At 44.8% G+C, this 27,373-nt stretch overlaps 1 protein-coding gene across 6 annotated transcripts in view; it reads left to right on the top strand.

Annotated features, from left to right (window-relative positions):
• The window catches only part of SCLY (selenocysteine lyase), a 951,200-nt gene that overhangs the window by 490,575 nt on the left and 433,252 nt on the right, over positions 1–27,373 (top strand). The gene's annotated exons all lie outside the window — the stretch shown is intronic.

Raw genomic sequence — 27,373 nt, 5'->3', positions numbered from 1 at the left:
AGACTGAAATAATCAAGTTTAAACAAATGTATTAACTAAAGTACATGTCCCTGGTTTAATGGAATCAGGTGGCTGGGATGGAACGCTTGGGGACAGTAAAAAGGCTCTTATTATCCTGAACAGGTTTCTATATTTGCCATGCTAATATGTAAGAGGCTTAGATACACGTTCAGAAATCTGATATCCCTCACATTATCCTAGTCATATCGATTCATGCAAACTCCAAAGTAACGAACTTGAGATTTCTTCACAAGATTTGGGAAAATTAATGAACTGACTGATAAATTATGCTAGATTTTGTTTTTACAAATAACTTGGGAAAAGTTTATTACACGTGAAAAAAGTGTTAGCTTGTGGATCTGAATAATATATGTAGTATACACCTGGTGTAACAAAAGCCTCCCAATAGATACACAAAAGTACCGCTGTCTAGCACTAAACGCACTAAAAGCAGGAAAGAATAAGGCAGAATTCAAACGGGCTTCTGAAAAAGGGCAAACTAATTATTTCCGGAAAAAAAGGTGTGGCCAATATAATAATCTCAATTATGACATTTATGACCCCTAACTGACTTTATTCGTCAAAGGTCAACAGATTGAGTGGCATTCAATGAGATAATAATGAAACCTGTTATAACAGTGATTAGAATTTGGAAGAATCCGGAATTAATGCTTTAGAAGAACATAAATGAATAGCTCAAATGTAAAACCATATGCCAATGTAGTAGAATGTGATGACCTGTTGTGGGGCCTAGTGTGGTTGAATCCTGCTATCTGGCTCTGAGCTTTTGGCAGATGTGCAGAAGGTGCTTAGTTGGGCAGGGGGGTTCTTGGACTGTAGCGGTGCGACAGGTGGTTGTGTGTGCGTGCTGCAATTCTCCTCCTCCTTTCTCTGTGCCCACCTCTGGGTTCTCTTCTTTTGCTTTTCGTCTCCACCTCCCTTATGTGCCCACTCTGCACTTCCATCTTCCTCGCTGCCCTTCCACTTTCCTTTCTCTGTGCCTACACTGGGTTCTCTCCTTTCCTCCTCATCCTGGAACGTGTTTCTCATCCTCTCCATTGCATGTGCTGTGCGCACCTTACTTTTTGTGTCTTGTGTTTCTTCTTCAAGTCATGTCCTTGCCCTCCTTCGGCTCTTTGTGAGGTGCTATCCTCGCTTATGCGGCTTTGGGGCAGAGCTGTGTCTGTCCTGCGGGGAGCTGGAGCTGCGCTGTGCACAGTCGGTGGAACTTGTAGAGAATCTTATCTATATTATTTGAACACTTTTCTTTTAACAAATGTGTTGAGGCTAAGCCAACAAAAACTTAGTCTACAAACATCAGAAATAATAAAGTTAATGTAACAACATAATCTTTACTAATACATTAAAAAAATGTATTTAAATCAAATATCATGGTAACCTTAACTCACCATTTGTTTGTTTTGCCATTTTTTTTTTCTTGCTCTAAAATAAAATGCTTTATAGTCACAATAAATTTAATGTGTGGTGTGAATAATTGTTTTTAATAAAAATGTTAAGCAGTGTTTACTTATTTATGTTTTCAATGTGCATTATATTTGTGCTGCTTTTGTTAGCATTTACTGTTTGGATTATTTACTAAAGTTAATTCAGCACACATTAAATGTTTGCATTGTCTATGCAAAGTGTAATGACTATAAATGTGTATATGTTAATGTTATTTGTAGAAGCAAATGTTACTAGGCGTTTGCTGTATATGATATTTTAATAATTTGTTATTGGTTTTGCATTTTATTTTTCTAATGTTATTGTTTAGTAAATTATGTTTACAATAATATACCTTGTTAATATTTATATTTTTATTAATGTATAAAGTTATTTGTTAATTTATATTGTAAATGTAAAGTACGAGACTTGAATGCTTTAGTATATTTTGTTATTGAAGGAATGATGCTTCTATAAATTATAATTTTAAATGTATTGTGATGAATCAGCAATGATTCCCACAGAAAAACCTGCCCCGGGACCCTTCTCTTGTGGCCAGGGAAAGGCAGACACTTTCTGATCCCGACCTTGGGGGTGAAGATCACATGAGGGGGGAAGCAGGTCAGGAGCAATGGGAAACCCCCTTGTTCAACTTTCCTCAAAACCCAATCTTCTAATGGCTTATTGCAAAACAGAAGAAGAAAAACTAACACTGCCATTAGGGGCTTAATGTCCCATAATTCCCTAAGTACTGGGACAAAGAAGAGGGTTAAAGAGGAACAGTGCTGCAGGCGTGGTCAAATTGTTAATAGAAAAAACCCACACCTGAGAGAGACTTGGAGGCTTAAGAGACCACCTCAGGTGCAGGCCATTGTCAAGTAGAGCGAGCAGGAAGAGCAGTGTGATCTGTGTTTGCAGCCGACACAGAAACTGGAGGAGGGAGAAGACGCTGGGGCCACTGTAAAGCAGAAAACAGCCGTCCCTGACAGGGTCTCTGCCTCCAGAAGCCTTAAGTGCAGAGTTTGCACAGCAGGAAGCACGAAAGAGGGAAGCTTGCCCTCTGAAGACCTGTTTTGCAGAGGCTGCACAGCGAAAACCGAAAGTGGGGTAAGCTTTCCTCCCCAAGAGGCTGTCTCTGTTGGCAAACGAAGCTACTGTTACAAGTGGTGTGGCCAACGGCGGCCCATGTGTAGCAGTTTGCCATGTCACGAGGAGCCACTGAAGCAGAACACCTGCAAGCAGCAAGGGGAGCAGCAAGGGTATTGGACGCTCATGCCTTACCCTATGTGTTCACCAGCCGATAGTGACCCCGGAGCGCCCCAGACCGCTTGCACGCTCAAGGCAGGCGTTTAACAAGTAGCAAATACATTTGCGTATGAGTGGAAGTGATGCCAAGAGTAATTTTGAATACCGCACTATCAGAAAGCAGCAAAAACTATATTTGTCAAAACCAAATGACTGTAACTTTAAGCATGTCAGTTTGTGGAGAACCCAGCAACCTGATGGGGCAGTATTATTAAAAGCTAATAAATACAACCATTGCCCAAGCCAGGAGAAACCAAGGCAAATCAAATCCAATAGATATTGCCAAAAGCAGAAGGGGACTAATGAAAGGTCCATAGTTTGTGAAGCTTGTGGCCCGTATTTTGAGAAGCATATTGCAAACTTTGGACTAAATCCACATTGCCAAATCCAAGGAAGAAGTAGAATAAAGCCTATCCTCGTCAGTATTTGGTTGCCTATGCAGTGGGGAAACGAGAGTGGCAAGAAGGCTTCCCTTATGGAGAAGGTTATTCAGAAGGAGAGGAGCATAATTTGCAGAGGAGTATTAAAGAGGACCAATGTGAATCTTGCTTTCCCTGAAGAGTTTCTTAAAGTTTGATGTTGCAAAATAATGAGCATTGTGAAGCTGTTGCAAAGTTAATATAAGTTTATCTTAACCACAGAAGTACTTACTGTTGTGAAATGCTGTTCGGGTAGGAATGTATACCCGGATGGCAAACCATTGAAGTAATAGGCCTGGCATGGGAGTAAACCAGGTTGAAGTTGATGAAGTGCTATAAAGTGGTCCTGACAAAGACAATTTATGTTGCTTGAGGTGCTGAAGGAAGAACTGTATAAAACTGCTTTAGAGGAGTTACATTTCTTCAGAAATACTCAGTTGTGGCAAATCATCCTGACAAAGACAATTATTGTTACAATTGACAAACTAAGAAAATATTATTTGCAAAGGGGATAATTCTGAATTTTACTTTTGCTCAAGGAAGAGAAAGAAACTTCTATTTTCCTTGTTGAATCACTGGAGTGTTGGAACTTTCTGTTGTCAAATTGGAGTTACAAAGAACTGTGTTAGAACTTTGTTACAAACCAGGATTTCATTATTTCCTTTTGGAACTGTGGAGCAGAATCCTGCTTGAATTTCGGGAAGGGCAGTTAACCCAGATTATAAGGAGAGACTGTTGTCATATTTCGAATTCAATTGTTATGGTCTTTTTTGTTGCCTTTGAACTACCATGCATTCCCTCATAGATTTATTGTATGTATAAGTGTGAGGGATAGATATCCTTTGTTAGAGTGTTTCCTTTAGTTTATTTTAGGCAGGGAAATCTTCGATGGGGGTAGTGAGGCGTTTATCCAACCTTTAATTTGATGAAATGGCATCTTTTGAAAAACCTTTACAAAGTTGTCCGGCTCACATTTCTGAACCCTCACAGTATGTAGTAATTTTGTATTACAAAAATGTTATACTTTTACATTTGTTTATAGATGTACATTTAGTGTACTTTTGAATGATTTGACATTTTATACAATTACTTGTTTGTATATGTGAAATTGTTCTACTTTTATGGTAATATTGTATGCTTTTAAGTGTGTGGGTGAGTTAGGATAACTATGATATTTGAATTTAAATAAAAGGTGTATAGTTTTACCTTAAATTCAACAAATAATTGCAATTTCTTTAAACGGGTACATACATTGATTGAAAGTTTGCTGTGATAGTATCCTGTGCTGTAAGAGCATGTAGTATAAGTGTGTGCATGGCATAAGAGCATATTGCATAACAGCATGTTGTAAGTGCATGTGTTGTAAGACTGTGTCGTAAGATTGTGTGTCGTGTGTATTGCAGCAGCATGTGTTGTTGGAGCGCATTTTGTAGGAGCATTTGTTGTAGGAGAGCATGTTATGGCATCACGTGTCGTAGGAGTGTGCCATTACAGTGTGTGTCATAAGAGTGGGTCGTAGGTGCATGTGTCGTAGATCCATGTATCCTAGGTGAATGTGTGAACAAGCGGGGTACATCCACATGTTATCTGTAGTAGGCTTGTATGTAGTAGGCACACGTGTTATAGGAACATATTTTATAGGAGTGTGTGTTGTAGGACCACTTTTTATAGCAGCATGTGTCGTAGGACCCCATGTCAAAGGAATGTGTAATTAGTGTGTCATAAGAGTGCGGTAGCAGCGTGTGTCGTTTGTTGTAGGTGCATATGTCGTAGGAGAATGGGTCTTACATGCATGTGCCATAGGCAGTGCTCCAGGTAAAATTTGGAAGTGGGAGTATTTTACTCCCTATTTTTAAAGTTGGGAGTAAAATTATTTTTTAGGTAGTTCAAATGTAATTCAAATTCCCAATGACAGTATTTTATAAGTGGGAAAAAGTATTTTAACTACAGTGTTTTTTTTTTAAAATACAGATTTACTTCTTGTGATCAGACAGTTAAAACAGTAGCTTCTTCCTGTGGTACTACGTGCATTACTGCTCCAAACGTATCCATGGAACTGTATAGTTGAAAGCAGAGGCACAAGGTCTGTTTCCCAATTTTTGTTGGGAGTATTTGTACTCCCTATTTTAATTTTTTGGGTCGTATTTGCCTATTTTTAGAGAGTAAAGGTGGCCGATACACCTAGGGCCAGCCCTACAGAGAAGGGGTGTATGTGGGAGCACGTATTGTGTAGTAGCACACATGTAGTAGTATGTGATGTAACAGTGTGTCTCATAGGACCATGTCGTAGGACATGTAGTAAGAGCGTGTGTGTGTGTGTGTCTAGTAGGAGCACATGTAGTAGCTGCATGTGGCATAGGAGGATCTGTTGTAGTGCTTATCATAGGAATGCGTCGTAAGAGCTTGTGCGTTGTAAGAGTGTGTCATAGAAGTGTGTGGTTTGAGCATGTGTGGTAAGAGCATGTCGTACGTCCACATGTCATTTGTAGTAGATGCAAGTGTAGTAGCATATTCTACAAACATGTACAATAGGAGTATGGGTTGTAGGGTCGTGTGTCGTATGTCCACATGTTATGTGCAGTATGCACATGTGTAGTAGGTGAGCATGTTATAGCAACATGTATGATTGTAGGAGCACTTGTAATAGCAGCACGTCGTAGGAGCACGTGTCATTAGTGTGTGTTTTGTAAGAGTGTGCAGTAAGTGTATGTCATAAGGGTTTGTGTGTTTGGAGCGTGTGTCTTAAAAGCATGTGTCGTAGGTGCATGCTCTGTGTATAGTTGGTATGAAAAGTGTACATTTATTCCATCACCTAAAACTGACATCAAAGTCAGCTGTGACTTGAATTTAATGTGAGTTTTTAGTAGATGTTAATTGTGTAATGAAGGAACTATAAAACTCATACACTCTGTGGACAGTTCATTTGAAAGTGTACCTTTATCTCATCACCTTAAAACTCACATTCAAGTCAGCTGTGACTTGCCTTTAATGTGAGCTTTTAGGAGATGGTAATTGTGTGATTTACGTATTGTCAAACTCATACACTCTGTGGCCAGTTCGTATCGAAAGTGTACATTTAATCCATCAACTTAAAACTTACATCAATGTCCGCTGTGACGTGCCTTGGATGTTAATTTTGTAATTTACCAACTGTAAAACTCATATGATCTGAGTACGTGATTGCAGCGCATGTTGTAGGTGCCTCTGTGGTAGGAGTATGTATTGTAAGAGGGAGCACACAGAAGCCTGTGGGGTGACCTGCAGCATATGTTGCTCCTTTGACCATTTGTTTTGAAGTGAAATCCAGCCATATAGGAGCTCAGTCTTCTGGGTTCTAATTTGGTTTGCGCCTCGATCCAGTTGTTGAAATCTCAGAGGGCAGCAAGGTGTTTTTGTTGCATTGCCAGGTCAGCAATTTGCTCTGCTGAGTTTTCTGCAAAGGTTAGGTTGTCTGATTGTGTTTTGTAAGTAAGTGGAAAGGAGGGAATTGTTTTAAAATTGAGTGCCTAGTCAAACTAAAACCAAAAAAGTGATGGGTGGAATGTTTCAAATTGCTCTGGGCAACCTTCCACACCATTGCAAAAGGAGTCCAGCCATATGCAGATCATTCAGGTACTGCCATCAGTGGGAACAACCCCGCCCGAACTGCTAAGCCAGGTCCCCTCTGCACAGAAACTCAAGCAACCCCAGACATGTTTCGGCATTGTTTGGCCTCTTCAGTGAGATGCAGCTTGGTTCCCCATGGCGCAGGGAGCTAGAGACCCACGTCTGGGCATACCCTCTCTCACATAGGGAGACAAACTAAGACCAAATAAGTGAGTGAAACTAAAACCAAGATGTTTGGTCTGAACTGCCCGTTTTGTGGTGGGGCCAAGCCTGATTTGCATATGGTCTTTTTCCTATGTAATGGCTTGGCAGCGAAGAACGATGATGTGGAGGGTGGCCCAGAGCAATCCCAGAGCTTAAGTTTAATTCTAAACCTTCAACCATTGCCTCTTTTGTTTTGCTGTAGTCGCCCCAAGTGGGACGGGTGTGCCCATACGTGGATCCCATGCCTGCTGGGTTTAAAAACCCAAACATCTTTTCACTGATGAGGCCCAACAAGGCCGAAACATGTTCAAGCATGCTTGTGGTCTTGTGAAGAAGGCATGCAACCAAGCAGTTTGGGCTGGGCTGCCCCTTATGGAGTGGGACCAAGCCTGATTTGCATATGATCTTTCCCTTTTTGTAATGGCTTGGCAGGCAAAGAACAATGGTCTGGAGGGTTTCCCAGAGCAATGCCAGAGGTTAAGATGAATTCTAAACCTTCAGCCATCACCTCTTTTGTTTTGCTCAGTGCCTAGTCAATCATGAGTTATTCACTTTCTATGAAGTCCATGTGATGTGAAGTTGAAATTTTGAGGTGTTCCTTGTGTGCCGTAGTAGTACCACCTATGAGATTGAATTTATTTGGGATGAGGGTGTAACAAACTTTGGCTTTGAGTTGGTATCCGGACGAATTTCGGCTGAAAAGCAGCTATTTCGCTTCGGCCAAATACTTGCTGGAATCCTTACTTGAAGCCGAAGTTACACCCCTAATTTAAAGCCATTAATCTTTAACACAGTGTCTTCACAAACAGCTTGACATTAATTATTCCAGCATTCAAAGCAGCCATGGTCTGATGGAGCTTCTTTCACTTTTCATCTCGTTTTCGTTGCATTCGAATTTGATTTACATTTTAAAGCGGTGCATTATATTAAATGAACTAAAATGACAAAGAAAACTGTTAGCTAATATGCGTACTCTGCTTTATGAAACAAAATTGTAGAAAATAGTTTTTAAACAATCAAGTTTTGACTAAATATAAAGATTGAAAATACCCACGTAAATACAGTTTTTCTGCATCTCGGGAGAATCCTGTTGTGCAAATTTCAATGCAAATTAAAACATTCCCTAGTTTTATTTTTGAAGCCAAACTACAGAAAAAAGAAGGCATGAAAACCACCACACCGTCAATGTGTAATATCATGTGAGAAGGTTGCTAACTGCTTGAAATGACCCTTACCACAATTACCAAGCTTTGAATTACATCAGCGTTCAACGGTCAAAGGTTGCAGAGCCATTTAAGTGAGCACACCAGTCAATCTGCAGTTTATGGAATCTCTGCCGTCACTCGAGTAGCTTCCAAAAATCGTGCTTCATTTTTTAAATTTTAAACGGACTCCTTTATTAGACAGTTTATTTCCTTCTCAAACAGACCTTTTTCCATTTCAAACTTCAGTAATAAGATTGATTTTTCTGCCCTACATCTTAGTTTATCAGCAAAGCAGGGTCGTGTCATTATGTGCGGGAGTCCTGAGCTGTCAATAAGAGTGACTCCACTCGAGATATTCCTTAATAGGAGTGTAACCTTGGGGAACATGTTTTTTTTTTGCAATGTATTCAGCCACGCTTCTTGGAATCTGCGTGTTCCCCACACCTGTAACTTTGGCATCTTGCTAGTATGGGGACATGCATTAGTAGTGACCTTGCCTTCATTTCAGTTGCTACTGCAAATGTACACAATGAAGCCAAACGTTCTGCACGTGGACGGGCATGGCATCTAGCAACTGCTTTATTCAAATTGTTTCCGTTTGCAGGCCAAGCTCGACCCTGCTATTAGCCAGCAGGTAACCTGATTAAAGGTAGAAGGGCCTGGCACAGCACTGAAAGCAGCACTCTCTCATCCTACTCTCTCCACCGCCCACGGTGCCCATAATGTCTCCTTCAGCTCCCACCCTGCAGAACAAAAGGAGAGACAAACGTGCATCTTCTGTCTGTGCTCTCAGCACACTAGGCGGGGAGCACTATTTCGCTAAGAGGGCTTCACCTTTTAATTGATGGAGCAGGATGGATTTGGAAAGACTGGGAAATCACTTATTTTAAGTTGTTTCTTTGTTATTAGCAGTGCCTATTCCAATATGTAAATGTTTAAATAATTGGAGTTGTGATGGAACGCTTTTGACTGAAAATGCGCACACAGCCCCAGTTCCCTACCAAATTTAATTTCGTATTGGGCAATGAAAGCAAGCAATAATAAAACTCCCCATCTAAAGCTTAGTTACAGCTTGGATCTATTTATAAGCACTATGCATGTCCTTCACTGAGGTCCTGTTATAACAAGCATTGGCGAAGCCAACAGTTTTGGCTTGTTATGCACTGCCTTCATATGCCTAGGTACTCGCACCATTTGGCATCTGCAACCATCAATAGCCAGTTAATACCACTATGGCAGTGCCTGGCAACTGCCTTTCCCATGCCCACCCAAAATCACAAACGGTTTGCATTGCCAATGCTTGTTGTTGCTTCTAGGGGCAGTATGCATCTTCCCTGCACACTTGTGTAATGCGGTTTATGTATGATCAAAATTACTGATGCATAGCTCATTGATGGGTGTCGCTCTGAATTTCTTTTTATATAGTACTGCTATATCGAGTTCCTGCCATCTGTTTTATTTTGTAGGACCAATTAATGCAATATTCCTATGTTTTTATTTCAAAAGAAGATTTCTATTCATGTTATTGACACATTTCTACTAGCAAACTACTATTCGGCTTCACTATTCGGCCCCGGACGAATGCTTAGGCCAAATAGTTCGGTACACCCCTATTTGGGATTGATTTGTGCACTTTAACCTTGTAGTTGTCTGACAACCAAGTTTCTGTTATAAAGCGCATACAAGAGCATTTTTTTCTTTTTTCACTAATCATTTTGTTAACCTCTTCCTATAGAGCAGGTGTTAATCAGGCTGCAGTGTATCTTCTCTCCTGCCTTTAGGTATCATGTTAGTGTCATTGGATTCCCTGTGTTTGTTCCGTGTGCGAGCCGGGGATCTGACTTGTGACAGAAACATTAACCTGCCAAACTGTTTTACTGCAGAGAGCAATGTGCTGTGCTGTCTTTTGTGTCCCTGTTAACATTTGCTCATCTTCTTTCTTCACTTTAACCCCTACATTCTCCTGAACGTATTTTGAATCACTACTATCCATTCTCACCTTAATGTTCTGTTTTGAAGTGTGTTTTTGAAGTCTTCCCTCTTGGTCCATATGCAGAGCTCACAGGGATGCGTCTGATGTTAGCAAACTTGTGGAACAGGAAAGTGTCTGTTGCATGCCTCAAAGGGTAAACCTGAGTCCTTAGGGACCTGGCACATGGAGTAGCAAAATATACCTCTGCTTGCCCCTAATATGGGAGGAATAAGTCCTGTAAACATCACATGTGCACCTTTTAGAGCAAAGTACTGTATTGGGTAGCTATGGTGATCTTCTCTACAGACCCCTGACAGATGCTTTGTGTGCTGCTTGAATTACTCCAACGCAACCTCTGCCCGTTTTCCTCTGAGTAAATGGCTATATAGGGCTCTCCTGGTTGTGAAAAAACAGATACTCTGTTATAGGAAGAGCCCTGGATGCCCCCAGCACAGAGTTTGCTCTTCTACATGACGGCCCTATCAGTAAACAAGAAGGCTACCTATCACCAGCAAGACTTTCTGGTTGTTTGAGTCAATCTAACATAAGTACAATGTTCTCTATTTATACACCATGAGTAATGACAAGTAGTGAATCCTTTTGTGAGGGTCCATGTGCTTCATTAGAGCTACCGTTATTGATTATGCAAGCAGCACTGCTCTTGCTATGCTCCTTTCCTCTTCCTATTCCTCTCGTCTCCCTTTACTGCGCTTGTACTCCTCCTTTGCATTTGGTTCAGAGCTAGGTTCTGCTACTTGACAGCCAATCCGATACGTAGTGGGTTGTAGTACTCTCTAACTGGGAGTAGACTCGCAATACCTTGGTCAATGCTCTGTTACTTCTAGGGGGTTTGGGGCTTGTTCCGAAATGCTGTCACTTAGCTTCTATACAGCTCATTATATCTGATATTCCTGTACTGTGGTACTTACCAGGCCAGGGCATGGTATTGTCTCTTTTGGTTGATAACTTGGAAGTTTACAAGTGGTCAGGACTAGACTGAAAACAGTTCAAAACATCTTCTTTTGAATATGAGGGGCATTGTTAAGTCGACCTATGGCTAGGTACAATTGTTTTACATTAGCTCAGTGGGACATTTAATGATCATTGGACTGGAAGAGTAAACAAAATGCATCAACCCCAGACAGAGTGAAAGTTTGTTGATATCACTATGGCCATGTTAAACCAATTGTGCGTTCATTTCATTCTAAGCTATGAAAGTCAGTGGCAGGAAGTTCTACAAAGTCGTGCAGAAATGAGCGTTGGATCATATGAGTTATATTGTTGGAATATGACTTTGCAGAGTCTGAGGTACAAGAAAACTTTTGTAAACAAGCACGCAAGGAGATCCAGTGACGAGCGCACTTTCCAGAATTAAAATCAAATTGGAAGTGTCTCCCTTTCTTTTTCTTTGTGTCAGTTAGGCATTCCAACTCTTAAATACACCTGGGTGAGCTGAGCCTTTTGGCTCAACCTTTGATCCAGCTGATGTCATGGGAAATGACATCACAGGAAGTGAACTCACAGGCTTTCTTACCTGTAGTCATCACACTGTCTAGGTATTGTTTTTCTAATTACCCTCGACTTTCCACAAAACTAAAAAGTGATGGATTAGAGGTTTGACATGAATCAGAACCAATTTCTTTACTTTTTTTACTTGCAAAAGTCGATTATTCGGCTAGAACACAAAAAAACAAAAAAAAAGAATCATAACCAATGGCATTTCTCTGGGCAACTTTAGCTGTGATAATTATTTTAGCTGGTCTGCACTATAGAAAGAACCAGTCATTTGCAAACCAATCTTGGCCTTGCCACCAATGGGAGCAGTCCAGTCGGGATGCTAAGTCATGTCTTCTCTGCACAGGAACACAAGCAACCATAGATATGTTTCAGCCTTGTTGGACCTAATCCACGAGAAGCTTGAGTCCCTAGGCATGGCAAGCAAGAGACCCATGTCTGAGCATGCACTCTCCCACTCTTAGGGAGACAATCTAAAACCAAAAGGCGATTGACCAGAAGGCATTACCGCTGTCATTGCTCTGGGCAGCCTTTTATAGTATTCTATTGCTAGTCCTCAGAGCAGAGATATGGGTTGGATTGCCTGTGTTCCCTTGCAGAGTGCACATTGCCTAGAAGCTCTTATTAGACATTCCTTTTGGTGACACAATCACCAATGTAATGATTTTGATTTTGAAACATTTGTGTAGCGCACTGGGCGGACTTAACCATATTTAGGTGCGGATAATACAGTTTCCACAATGAGAAGGTGAACAGCTCTGTCGGATAAACTAGGCAACAACTAATTCCTATACCCATCAAGATCTCTTATTTGAATAGATGCGTTCTAAGGGTTTTCCGAAACTGTGGGAGGGATTCCAGTACCCTAATCTCCAGTGGGAGGCTATTCCATAGTCTAGGGCTGTATACAGCAAATCTACAGTCCGCCTTTAAAAACACAGCAATGTCTTTAATGGTGAAGGTAGGATGAAAAATGATGGTATGGAAGCCTCTGCAGAGCAATGATAGTTTAGTTTAGTTTATTTGCTTATATAGCGGACCTAACCCAAGGGTATCTAGGTGCTTTTTCTTGTACATAGCAAAAGTGTAGCATACATGGGGGTGGTGAAATACAGGTGTTACATACAAGAAGGTAGAACAATACAGTAGAAGGCGGCAGATAACTTGTGTTACATATCAAGAGTCTGCATGGCAAATGGAGAAACACACAGGAATAGTTAAAAATGGCAATTAGGGAGAGCGTAGCAAGCACCTAGTGTTACAAATCTAGGCAAAGACACACCCGTAGAAAAGTGCAATGTGCTGGAGTGTTTAAGTAGACTTTAGTTTAGATGGGAGAAGAGCTAGGATTTGGCCATGTTTCTGAAGGACACAAAGGAAAGTTCGGCTCTTAGCGATAAAGGCAGAGAGTTCCATGTTTTAGCTGCTAGGACTGGGAAGCTGGACCCTCCAGCTTTTAGAAGCTTGAATTTGAGAATCTTAAGGCAATTTTAAGACAATTGGAGTAGTTGGATCTCATAGGTCTGGTAGATTGCTGTCTAGTGAATTTGTTGACCAAACGTTTGGTGGCAGGATATTTTTTTTTTTTAATTCTTTTTTTTAATTTCTTTTTTTATTACGAGTATATAATCACCAAAGTGATTTTTACAAGAGGATGAAAAGAAGAACTTCAATTTTCAATTTCTTAAAAGTCTTTACAGAGTGTTTATAAGAAATCCAAAGTCAAGAGAAGCTGTAGCTAAGGAAGAATGAGCAAATTCAAAGTAAAGTAAAATAAAGTCACAAGGCAAAGACACAACCAGCCCTCCTGGTGAGTGGTCCATCCAACACCCAACCACACATTTCACCCCTTGTGCTTGTGCTTAAGTGGGTCCGCACTGTCGAGACTCTGAATCTGTATCTGAAAAGATTTGATCCAAGATTTGTGGCTGCTATTGTCCAAGAGGGTCTCAAGCCTCCTATTAGGCGATCCCACCAGAGTGCTTCGTCGACCAAGTAAGCTTGCTTTAAATGATGAAGCAGGTACGGCGATCTACATTTGTCTGTTCCTGGACACAATAGAAGAAGATGCCGTAATGTTTCGATTTGTTGGGTGTCATTACAAAAGCGGCAGACATTGGTCGAAGAGAGGCCTCTTATGTGCAAGATTTCGTTCGTAGGGAGCAAATTCAGCCTAGCACGGAGGAGAGTATTCCGAGTTTTTCTGCTTGGATGTTTTATCAGAAATGGTTGGATTGTATTTCATTTTCTACATGTTGGAGGTAGGTTACTAGTCAGCTTGTACTCAGAGGCTTTGTCCAATGTGTTTATCCAATCCATTTCTTCTATGCGGGTTTTGGTTTTTGTTGGATTACCCAAAAGTTCTTCCATAGAGCTGCCGCAGATTTCAAGCTGTGCTGTACACATTGCCTCCTATTTGGACAGAAGTGTGCTTGTACCTAAATTCATCTCCGCCTGCACCAGCGAAAAGATTGTCGGGGAAGAAGGATCTTTGATCTTCCTGTATAACATAACAGAAGCCCTAGTTACTATTGACTCCAGAGATGAAAGAGACAGTTTGCGTCTTATCAGGGCTAACGGAGTGGAAGGCGGTAAATTCAACACTGAGCGCCAGAAAAGGCTCTCCAGTCTGGACCACAGTGAGATAGGTAAAGATGGCATGGCATCCGCTCCATAGGTAATAGTTGGGATAACTTTGCCCCGATAGAATTTGAGTAGGGGCATCAATGAAAAGCGCCCATATTTTTTGTCCAATATTTTCGCTTGTAAACTCTTTTTTATTGAATTTACAACAAAACAGCCAGAACAACTAATCCCAAATCCCCCCCAAAGCACACCTGCTCAGCCTTCAGTCCCACGCTACCATGGGCCACTCCACGAAGTTCATTGCAGATCCAACAGTCTTAAACGTTGCGGACACCAAACCACCCGAAAATCGTCCTTAAGGAAAGCTAGGATCTCTCCCCAGTCATTAGCAAAATTGTGGACATTGTCATTCATGGCGTATGTCGCCCATTCGAGTGCAATAATCTCCCATATTTTACGGAGCCAATCCTGCATCCTGGGAATCTCTGCGCTCTTCCACCTTTGTGCTACCAACATTATGGCTGCCAATGTCAGGAATACTCTAGCCTTCTCACGTGCCCCTTTTCCCCCCTTCTTCTCTTCTCCCCCTACAGTGGACCACTCCCACGGCCTCAGTCAGGATCTGGGATCGTTTGTTTGGGAGTTGCTCCCTGCAGGATTACCCTTGAGGTCGATTAGCAGCAAGTCCACTCCTTCCTGCGTCGTTGTAATGCGCTTTTGGATTCCTTCCCATTGAAACACCAGGCCAAACGGAAAGGTCCAGTTATAACTAATGCCCTTTTCATTGAGCACCTTAAGGACGGGCCCCATCTGCTTTCTCTTTACCAACGTGCTGCTTGCCAGATCCTGGTACAGAGCTATTTGCTGACCCTTATATAAAATGGGTTCCCGCTTCCTTGCCATCCGGAGGACAGCCTCTTTCTACGCATACCTGGTGAAGGCAGCCAACACATCCCGCGGTCTGGCTGCAGCACCCTTGGATAACCTTCCCACCCTGTGTACTCGGTCCAGTTCTATCTTTTCCGGTAGCTCTTCACCCAGAATCTCCGCAAAGATGGCCTGTATTTCCTCTTTCAGATCTTTATCTTTGACCGTTTCCGGCAACAATTTCACCCTAATATTGATTCTGCTGGATCTGTTTTCCAGGTCTTCCATTTGGGCTTCCAAGTTCCGGGTGGCCACATCAAGCCTCTCGATGGCTTCACTGTTGGCGGTTGTGTCCTTGTCCACATCCTGGAGGCCCTTCTCCAAGAGATCAGTCCTTTCCCCCAGCTGTCTCAAGTCCTGCCTGATCTCCCCCAGGGCCTCGTTCAGGTCTGGCCGCAGGAGTTGAAATTGCTCTTGGAATGTTTTGGCCAAATTCGCCTGCAGGTTGTGCACTTCCCCCAAGAAGTCCTGTTTCGACATTAGGGCTGACCCCTCTGCATTGTCTGGGGCGGCGCGGCCCGTTGCCTCGCCTTGGCTTACTTTCAATCCTTCCCCATTATCTTGTGGGGGCCACAGAGAATGGAGGGTGCCCACCATGTCACTCGCAGCTAGGGGTGCCTTCCCCCCTTTGGCCTTCATTTTCGTGGTCATGACTCCTCGGGGGGACAAGCCCTTCCCACCTGTCGTCCTCTCCTTGGCAGACTCCCCAAAAGTATCTCTTGCCAGATCCCCTCTTGTCGGGCGTGCCCCTCACAGATGCCGGTGCCAGACAGATCTTCACTCTCCTTACTCCATCCTAGTCGAGCTACACGAAGGGTCTCACAGAGGGAAGAGTCTCGATGGCCAGCCCCCGTCGGGACCACCCCTGGCCATCTCCTCCAGGGGGTTCCCCCTCTCCTCCTCTTCGTTCCCAAGTCCTTGCCGCAGGGTATTCTGAGAGCAGGCCGGCCCCCCCAACCTCCTCAGGACCCTCGCCTCTCACCGCACGCCTGTGGGCTCAGCAGACCCCCCCGGAGCCCAACCACTGTCCACTGGGTGCCCCGCATACAGGCAGGCCCCTCAGGGCCTTCGCCTCTTGCAGTGTGTCTCCAGGCCCAGGCAGCTAACAGCCCCACAAGGAAGGCTCAGGGGCCCCGAATTCGCCGCCTGCCAGCGCAGACCTCCTCCCAGCACCACGTGGACCCAATCGACCCCCGGGTGGGGGCGGCCCACGCTTGTCTGGAGGTCTCTTCCTAAGCCCCCCCCACCCGGGGGGATGCACCGCCTCTCACCTCCTCCGAGCGGCAGCCGCCATAGTGGAGCCCCGCACCCCTCACAGCTGGCCGGGGCTCGCCGTCGGATGCTCCCCGCTCCTCCTCCTGTAGATACGGCAGGACGTCCTCGGGCACTACTAGCCCGCAACTGCTTTCCCCCGACAGCTTCCAAGTCAGCGGGGTCCGCGGAACTCACCCCAGGCACGCAGCGCAGCCGGGGTTCCAAGATCCTCCTCCTTCCCCGCTCGCGCCGCATCTCCCCAAACTGCCGATGGACCCTGCTGCCGGCACAGCACACGTGTTCCCCAGGTCCTCCGCCTCCTGTGCCACTCGTTGGAGGTCCGCTCCTGGCCCGTTAGCAGGGTGGTGGGCACCTAATGCCTACGAGGTCGGAGGAGCGCCGTCGGTACGTCTACGCAGTTCCGGCGGCCATCTTGAATCCCCTTGGTGGCAGAATTTGACAGGCATTTATGGGTAATCACTATCGTTCTGAAAGTGATCCTATCCTGTATTGGAAGCCAGTTAGAGTTACGTCTTATTTGTGAGATGTGATTGGAGCGGGAAATATTTAGAGCAGCTCGAAGAGCATTGTTTTACAACACTTGGCCAAGGTGAGAGAGCTGCTGATGGACAAGAAGGGCCTTCATGCATTGGCAGTGCTCTAAGTGGGCCGGGGCCGGGCCCTGGCAGTCTCCAAAAAGTGGTACTGAGCCGGGGCCCTGGTCCCACACAACCTTGGCGGGACGCATTATCCCGCCGCAGCCGCGACGGGAGATGCGCCCGCCATTATGTCAGCAAGATGACAGAAGTGCCAGCCAGCCACAGCAACGCTGAGGCTGGCTGGCACTTCTGTCAGTGTAACTTCCTCTGACGACCCCTCTTCAGGGTCATCAGAGGAAGTTACTGTCCTTTGTTTTCCCTCCCCAGGTCACTGACCCTCGCGAGCTCTGTGATCTAATATGCAGATTAGATCACGGAGCCCACGGGTTCGCAGAGGGTGAAAGGCACTTCCGGCTCAGTGATCTCTGCTCAGAGCAGATAGATCACAGAGCCCGAGGCGCCCTTCTCCGTCGGCAGCTTTATAAAAGATGTCTTGAATTGTGTATGTTTCAAGCCATCTTTTATAAACATAGAAATATTTCTATGTTTATAAAAGGCGGCTTGAAACGTGCACAATTCAAGGCATCTTTTATAAAGCTTTGTCGACGGACAAAGCCACCTTGGGTTTTGTCCGTCCTCAATGCTTTATCAAAGATGCCTTGAATTGTTTACCTGTCAAGCCATCTTTTAGAAACATAGCAACATGTTACAAATGTCTGTTTATAAAAGGTGGCTTGAAAAGTACACAAACCATAGTAAGGTAAGCACACACGTGTGCATAACTTACTATGGTTTGTGCACTTTTCAAGCCACCTTTTTATAAACACAGAAATATGTAACATTGCTACGTTTATAAAAGATGGCTTGAAAAGTACACAAACCATAGTAGTACGCATACAAATATATAAATGCTCACATACATTTATATATTTGTTTGCGTATCTTACAATGATTTGTGCACGTTTTAGGCCACGCCCACAATGGAAGCCAAGCCCCCAAATGAGGGCCTCCCTTCAATTTCTTACCCCACTTAAAGCACTGTGCATTGGTGAGCTTGGAGGTATAAGCTGTTGCTGAGGCAGTCTCATTGACTTGCCTAGAGATGGAATCCAAGTATACGCCAAGGGTTTTGACATAGTTGGAGACTTTGATGTTATTCCCATCAATGTTGAAGGAGATGTTGGGAGTCTAATTTGTTGAGTCGCGGTTTTGGTCCGATAATTAATAGCTCAGTCTTATCATCGTTTAGGCACAGACCATGGTTGGCCATCCAAGCCTGTATTCTGAGGTAAGTTTCGTTCAGTAGTTTGGAGTCTTTGTCATATGAGCCTATAAGAGTGATAAGGATTTGCGTGTTATCCGCATAGTTCGTATAGGAGACACATAAGTTGTTTAGATGGTCAAACAGGAGCTCTGAAAATATAAAGGGTCTGGGAGATGCAGGAACCCTGGGGGACACTGCAGATGATTGGGGCGGGTTCTGCTGAAGCCGACGGTGCGAAGACCCTCATAGTTCTGTCAGATAAAAAATACTTAATCCATATGGCAGCTTTGGGAGAGAAGGAGGCTGCAGTGGTCAAGTGTTTGGTTAGGATCTTTTGGTCGACTAATTTGAAAGCTACTGGTAGTCAAGCAGGAGGAGAAGACTTTCCATTATCTCTGGATTCGTCCATCTGTATTTTTAAGTCCAGGAGGGCTGTCTCTGTGCCGTGTCTTGGTCTTAACCCAGATTGGCGAAGGCCTAGCAGGTTATTGACTTCGAGATGGTTTTGAATTTGGATGAATGCCACTTTGTCTAGTATTTTCAAAAGAAAAGATACAGTCGATATGGGTCTGTAATTGGTAGGGATACTAGGGTCGAGATTAGGTTTTTTAAGGAGTGGCATGACCCACGCATCTTTGAGATTGTTAGGGACAGTGCAAGACTCGAATGAGGAGTTGATGAAGGAGTTGATAAAAGGAGCGAATTCTTTTTCCCCCTCCTTTATGATTGATGCAGGGCAAGTGTCGCCTTGACATCTTGAGGGTTTTAAGCTTGCTAAAACAGCTTCTACTTCTGTAGAGGTGATGGGTGAATTCGAATAAACTGCATGGTTTAGGATGAGTGATGTAGATCGCGCTAGATTCATTGCTTGAGGAGAGGCTGAGTTTGTTTGGCTTCTATTTTACCCTGCAATAGGGCCATTTTGTCTAGATGGGCATTTTGGATGTTGGCACACCAGGCAGCGTCTTTAGTGCAGGGTTCAGAAGGAGGGACTGGTCACTCCAACCCTCTCAAAATGGTAAACAGCTCTTTAGAGCTGGACTTAGCTTTTTGAATTCTGTTGTTGAAGGTGTTGCTTCTAGTTTTCAAGATGGCATCTTTATAGACATTAGAGGCCGTGGTGAAGTTTTCCTTATTCAGTACTGTGGTTTTTTTTCCCCCCAGATAGCTACGTAGAATCTTTTGGATTTGCGAAGAGCTTTAAATTCTAGAGCGAACAACTTGTTTAGGTGCGCTGGTAGCTTCGCTTTTCTCATTTTGAGAGGGGCTATTTGGTCTAATGCTTTGAGTAAGTTCTGGTTATATAAGTCCAACAGAGTGGACGGCTCATTATCTAAAATTTCGGGATGGCCTGTGATACGCTTGAGTAAAGGAAGTAGGTTCTACAGAGTGACCAAGCGATTGTTGGGGCTTAAGGCAGGGTGGTGGGTGATCAGAGTCCTGAATTGTAAAGGATATGACATGGTGGTCAGACTAGGCACAAGGGAAATTGGAAAGGATCTTTGTGTTGCAGTTTAGGTCTGCTAACCAATCTAGCGCTCTCCCTTTGCAATGGGTAGATTGGATATGCGGTGAGTAAAGCCAAGCTCGGTGAGAGTGTTCTCTACGGCTGTGGCATTAGCATCCTGTGTGTCATGTAGTCCTAAATTAAGATCTCCTAGTAGCATAATTTGGGAGCCAGGTTGGGTGTTCTGGGTGGGGAAGTGTGAGTGTGAAGTGTGGGAAGTGTGAGATATCTTCCTAGAAGGAAGAGATTGGGCCTGGAGGTCTGTACAAAAGGTGGATGAGTATGGTATGTGCAGCTGATATTGGGAGTTTGACAGAGAGAAGTTCTCCCAACGGGAATAGAACGTTAGAGAATTCTCTGATAACAAGTTGGTTTTTGGCAATAAAAGCTACACCCTCACCTCTACAAGAGGTTCTATCAGATCTGATGATTGTGTAATTTTCTGGTAGTGCTAATGAGAGGGAGGGGCCTCAGGCTGGGTGTAACCAGGTTTCTGTAACTGCTAGAAATTCTAGGTGGTTGGAAGATATAAGGTCTGCTATGTCTAATGCATGTGCAATCAAGGACCTAGCGTTGATGAGGTCGCCTTTGATGCGGGGTGTCTCAGCTAATGGAATGCCTGTAAGAGAGGGAGCTTAGGTGCCTGGGGAGGCAGAGTGTTATTAGTAATGTTATGATCAGTATTGGCTGAGGTAAGAGTTGTATGTGTGATCCTGTCGCGAGGTACAGTCTAGTGGTGAATGCTAGTCCGACATAGGTTACTAGCGCAAGAGCCTAGCCTAACATTTCTGATGCCGGTAGGGCAAGGTATGTTAGGAGAGGATCGAGAGGCGTAGCGTAAGATCCATTGAGAAGGAAAGAGAGGGAAATTGTTGTTTGTTAAATCTTCAGTCTTGCGTATACCCAGGGGCTGAGTAGAAGAGAGAGGGGAAGGAATTCAGTGGGTGCTATTGTGTTAAATAAAGGTATTAGGTTGGCCATCGTGAGAGTAACTCGAAGGTTAGCCATGGGAACCACTGGAATAGTCTTTGGGCTGAAGGCCATTGTATAGGCCGTATAGGCCAGGGAGAAATAGCTTTGGGGCCCTGAGCAGTATAGGCAAACCCGTGTTCATATAAAATGCAGTGTAAGACAAGTCAACAGAGACAACTTTCGGTAAATGCAGAGTGGGCAAACTAAGCTTCTAGGTGATATGCACTATAGGCCGAATATGCTTTTAAATGATGCGCAATGAATGGCAGATCAGCCGTATCATGGGTTATATGCAATGTGAGGCCGAGCAGCAAGAATAACTGACATGAGGTTACTATGTGATATAGGTGGTGCAAATTTTCACATAATAAGCATTGAACTTCCACAAAATTAGCATAGAGTGACAGATTAGCCAAATCGGCTTTCAAGGAAATACATTGTTAGTCGAATTATCATTTAAACGCATGCAGACAGGTAGGTTTTCAAATAGTATGCATTGAATGGCAAGAAAACAGAACAGAATTAGGGCAGGATGCATTGTGGGGCAATGTCAGGAATTTAGGCAGATTACAGTGTTGCTCCCAGATAGATTTCTGGCAGGATGTGACAGAGTAAGTAAGGTACTAGGTGGCCGAGTGAGTCAGAGGCAGCAATACCACAGTTTAGTTTGGCGGCGAACGAAGCTGGGAGTCACTTCAAAGTGGCAGTGGTCGGTAGCCTGTAGATGGTATCACACACCGTCCAAAAGAGAGACAAAAGGTAGCCTAGGCAGGAAAATCAAAGATTGTTGGGGATTATCAGGTGACAGGTCAAGGGGAAAGTCCTCCAGGTTGTAATTGCACGGCTCTACCAATGTGTGTGGCAAGTGGGTGTGTGATAGACTGCGCAAGGCAGTGTTGGCAGTGTGTAAAGTAGACTTGAGTGCAGCTGTAGAGCGCCGAAGATACTTAATAGATATAGCGGAGCAAGGAGGTGTAGTGCAAGTGTGCCAGGCTAGGGTCGGAGGGCAGGTGCTCCAGGGTGCAGCGAGTGGGCAGGTAACAGTAGTTGCACAGCTTTCCAAGTGCTTGCCAGACCAAAGTTGTGGAAACTATGGCCTAGAACAAGATGAACTGATGAGAGGCATGCTCGGAACATGTGTCCTGTCCGGCTCATTGCTGCTCCTGGCTCCTACAGACTCGGACTAGAGCCTTTCATGCAGGGCCTTCCGGGAAGGGGTCACCTTCTGCCTGCCGGTCTCCTGGTAGGCTATGTATCGCGGCGTGCAGCCAATCAGAATCTGAAAATTATTTTCATTTACAGCAACGGCTCGGCTACAGCAACAAGCGAAGTGGCCATCTTGGAGGGACTTCGTGTTCAGGGATGCAACGTGATGCTCAAAGGTAGTTGCAGGGCAATGTGCTTTTGGCGTTGCGGTCTACTGTCAATATACAAATAATGCAATTAAATTTGCATGGTTATCGGGCGATATGAATTAGCAGTGAAGCTGGTACAGTGATGATCATGGTCGCTCAAACCGTAGCAATAAGCCAGATGGCTTACCTTGAGGCTAAGAGACCTAGTTGCTCCTGCAGCTGGTAGCTGAAGAGGGAGAGCTCCTGCTCAATCCCAGGCATCTGGTCCAGAGGAGGTAGACGAATGATGAGGCCCAGGCTCGGGGGTGGGAGCTTTTCGTGCAGGGCCTTGCGGGAAGACGTTATGCCTGATTCAAGCCCTTGCATTCTTCACTGTTTGATTTCCTCTTCTTTCCCCTTCAATTACTGACTGTTATTTTTCACCTATCCATAAGTAGGTAAACACCTAAAATAATGAATTAGTCTTTTTTAACACGCTTAATACCAGAGACAAATCTATAAGCGTGGGTCTCTTTGCATTGTCTTGCTTCCAAGACAAATGTGTTGCTCCTGAGCTATCCTCCTGGCCCGGACATTTATGTATATTTGTAAGGCACATCAGTTGCTTGTTGCAGAGATCTGTGTGTCAGCAGCAAGTCACATGTTTGTATCCCAGATGAGCCAGCAAAGCATTTTATCCTTGATGAAATCAGCAACCTTCAGTTGGCTAATGCCCTCCTGTTTGGAGAGGGGAGGGATAGAGCAGCAAGCAGAGCTCAACAGATAGCCGTCTTAATCACTAGGAGATCTTTCCCTAGTCCACAACACACACAAGCGGAAACAGGAGCCGTAATGCACATAGACGGTGGGAGAGAGGGGCGAAGAACTAAAGTGATGTGCATCAGATGGCAAGCATCAGGTTTAGGCAATCGTTCCTTATGAAAAACTCAAGTGTGCACCTTCCACCGTACTCACTAGCTAATGGACTCCTTATACAGTCAAGGCCTTTGCCACATTCAAGTCCCCTTTCCCACAAAACGTAGTGTATAATCTGTTTCACTTTTCTGTTAGAGGGCCATTGCTCAAAAGCAGTGGTGTAATGAGCCAGCTACAGTGTAATTTATAGCCTGTGTTGTGTACTTTATGAAATTATCAATATTATTATAATATATGGAGCACTGTATATGGAACACACACTGTAGTCTATTCAACCTTGTATGAGCAAGATAAAGAGAGGCAAATGGGGGCAGCACTGTGAGGCGCCGAAGAAGATGGCCGCCTGACCTACGAGCTCCGCGGATGCAAATATCCTGTTTTAAAAACTAAGCAGAACGATGTGGCTGCTGACACCACCGTGCGAGTAGGAAGGTGCATGAATACCCCCAGCACAACTAGGGCCACTCGGAGAGCTGTCCGGCACTCTGTTCCTGAGAACCACCGACCGCAAACTCAGGCAGCCCACTCAACTGCGGCGAACCAAATCTTCCCCGCTTTCAACTACAGGCCCCTAGGTCTGGGTGAAAAAACAAAAATAACCCGCGTCTATCACATGAACATGGCAGGTGGGACCAGAAACAAAGAAAAAAAGAAGGGTCCCATGGACGCATTTGCAAACTCCCCCAACCAATCCCACTGACCGAGTCCACGATCCAGACCGCAGCTCTGGACAGCCTACGGTCCCCTAACACTGCAAGATATGATATATTTTATTTATATCGCGCTCTTACACAGGTGTTTCAGAGTGCGAAAATATACTTGGGCATTATAATGGCGCCCGACAGACGAACCTTGTATGCCAATAACTACGCTCCTTATTTGACACTACTGGAATGCAAACTCAACGCTTGGATCAGGCTGCCACTATCCCTCTATGGTCGCATCGCCCTACTGAAAATGTTGGTAGTGCCAAAGATACTATACTTATTCAACGGTATCCTGATCTGGCCAGGCAGGACATTTTTCGACACACTACAAAAACTCCCCACAAGTTTCATCTGGGGAGGACAGACGCCCAGACTAAGCTGGCCTAAACTATGCGAGAATTGCGATACAGGTGGCCTGGCAGCCCCGACTTCCAATTATACTACTACTCGGCACAGGCACACTTTGCAAAATACTGGTCTAATACTGTAAAACAATTTGCACACATTCATGCAGAAAAATTAGCAACATCCCCGCTGGAACTCAAAAGTATGATGTTCGCCAAGGTACCAAGAAAAAAAACATTGGCCCACCCCATGGAATCGAATGTGCGAGCATGGTCGCAGATCCTCAAGAGGCTATCAACTGGGTATCTACTAAAGACAAAATATTCCTCAAATCGGTTTCTCCGACTCATAAATGCCTCCACCAAGCAGTGCCTCAATACCTCATCACTAGATTCACCAAACCTACTTCTTCTCGCCCCTCTAGAACGGCCAATTCCAATCTCCTCCTGGTGCCCAGGTTTAAACGTACAATGTCGGGAGGGAACAGCTTTCCTGTAAAAGCAGCACAATTCTGGATCTCCCTTCCACCTCCTTGCAGGGAGGACCTCCCCTACCGCCAATTTAGAGCTAAGACCATCCATTGGCTCAAGGCGCACAATATATAACAACCTCTTGCTGCCCTGATGCTCCACACCAGAACGATTGTAAATATGTACACTTAGGTTGTCTACTGTTCAGCGTAGATACCTTTCATGAGACAACCGGCATCGTGCATATATTATTGCTTACATTGTACATTTCTGTAACTTATGCCTCTTCGGAGTGATGTGTTTCTTTTTGACGTTCCCAGCACTGTAACCACAGCTGGACCTCATTCCTTTGTAGGTAACTAAGCTTTGCAATCCTCTTGGTGCCTCTGCGCCTGGCTACCCCCGGGTTAGGTGCGCAATATAAATAAATAGGCGATGGAACTCCTGGATGAGCTGTAATCATGAAAGAGACAAATGACGTCACGGCTGAGGCCAACACACGTAGCTCCATTAGACACACAAGCACATAGACATCCAAACACGAAGATACACCAACATTAGGTCAAATTGCACTTAGACACAAAGAATATGCTTGCATCCACTAGAGTTACAAAACGTATACTATTTTCTATGCTGAAACACAAGTCGCACGAACATGCATATAAATGCTTGATTAATGCAGTACGCAACTAAAATGAGAGGCCATGTAAACCAAGATGGAGGATGCAATCACATTAGCTGAATAGGAGACATTGAGAAGCCCTAAAACGGCAGAGAGACCCTGTCGTGCTGAGCCAGCAAAAGAGCCAAGCCTGAACAGCGCAGATGGCGAGTGCACATCGTGCCAAAGTTATCGGGGCTAGAAGGGTTTGAACCAGCTTTGGAAAAGTACAGACAATAAGCAGATCCCAGACTACGGACATAACTCTAGCTGAAGAAGCAAATAAACAAATGTTGCAGGAAGTTCAGGTTCCCATCAGCTCACACCTGACTCCTAGAGGAAAATCGCTTGAACAACTCTCTAGAGGCCAACGAGGTAATGACACCCACAGCAAAAAAGGCTAAAATCCCCATAAATTACCAAGCAGAATAATTTGAAATGCAGTTTCCACACACGTGACTTGCAGCTGGCAGAGAATGCCATTTCGTTAGAGCCATACATGGGCAGACAGAGACCTTCGTTTTCATCCATTTCTTTGGGATGAAAGATACAATGCAGTGTAAAGTTGAAAGCTAAATGTCCTGGCTCGAGGCCTAGGGAATCAGGGAATGGTAACTTTAGTGAGTCACGCAGCACCTTGTGGCCATTCTCATCACCTTCAATTGTTGCTTATGTGCTGGCAACAGTCCAGACTGCCAAGGCTGAGAAAGCTATCCCTCACCAATCACTGTTCACCTTCCACGCTCACCTTAACAGTGTGCAGCCACCACTCATCACACAACCTGATGACCTGTACCCTATGTATCTTTTTCTATGAGGTCCTAGGCGGAGTTACCTGATATCCCCAGACCAATTAGTTTACTCACTCCACATAGAATACATATCCTACCATACTACTCATCCAATCCCATCTCACCTAGGTTTGCGCAATGTATCATTTGTTTGTGATGTCCTATTGAAGTAAAGCTCTGTGGCAAGCCTGCACCAAGACTAGTGAGAACTGGAGATCGCCTGATGCCCATTGCTTTCCCCGTTTCATTTTGGATATTGTTCACAAAACAGCATTTCGAGGGGTTGGATCCTCCGACGTATCCATATCTATGACAGTAATCACCACAGCTGTGCTGCTTCGGAAAATCTTTCTGTGTCCTGTGTCGATGACATCGATACGGCGTCCTCGAGGACCTCCTCCAACGGCTGACGTCACCAGTTATAAGTAGGATGCACGACACCCGTAGCCTCAGTTCCATTTTTTCCGCGAATGTGTTCGCTTCGAAGATCTCAGCGGGCCTCGACTCTTTGGGGTTTCTGTTTTTTCGGTTCTTCGAACCTGTTCGTTTGTGAAGTATTGTACGGGATGTCTTCCTCTTCTTCCACCCCGCGTCCGGGCTTCAAAAAGTGTGGGGACTGCGGGTCCAAGATGTCGGTGACAGACTTGCACAACGCCTGCCTCTGGTGCCTCGGGGAGGCCCACGACACGGATGATTGTGTCGACTGCCAGTCGCTTACGTCCAAGGCCTTGCGGGAGCGTAAGCAGAAGCTGTCGGCACACCAAGCGTTCCTTTCCAGAGGAATGGGCTTCCTTCAGGAAGAAAATGTTGGCGATTCTTGAATCGCAGGGCTCCGGTTCGTCCGCGCCTCTGAGTGGGGTCGGCCGTGACCATACTAGAGACACCGCTCGTACGCCTTCGGGCTCGGGTGGTCGGCACGATTTGCGGGAACGGTCCCACTCGGACAAGGGGAATCGTTCTAGTCATGCCCGTTCCAGGTCCCAGTCCTCGACGCGCTCGAGCCCGTGCGCACCTGTGAAGTCTTCGAAGAAGACATCGACGCTGGTGGCGCCGAGGTCGTCGACGGACTCTCTCGAGGCTCCGCCTCTGAGGAAGTCGGCGACGCCATCGGCGCCCAGGCTGTCGAAGGACACGCTCGGGGCTCCACCCTCGAGGCCTGTGTCGAAGCCATCGATGTTGTCAGCGCCGCGCTTGACGTCAACGCCGTTTCACTCGAGGCCCTTGATGCCTTTCAAGGCTGTGGTGTCGGAGGTACCCCGTGGCACGGGGGAACCCCCTAGAAAGGCTCTGGCCAAGGCAAACATGTCTTTCTCCCATATTCCTTGCCCCCTTTCCAGCCTATGGAGTATAT

Source organism: Ambystoma mexicanum, chromosome 10 (assembly GCF_040938575.1).
Source record: "Ambystoma mexicanum isolate Mex_15411 chromosome 10, UKY_AmexF1_1, whole genome shotgun sequence".
Classification (NCBI taxonomy): Eukaryota; Metazoa; Chordata; class Amphibia; order Caudata; family Ambystomatidae; genus Ambystoma; species Ambystoma mexicanum.
This window is presented reverse-complemented; position numbering and strand designations above follow the sequence as displayed.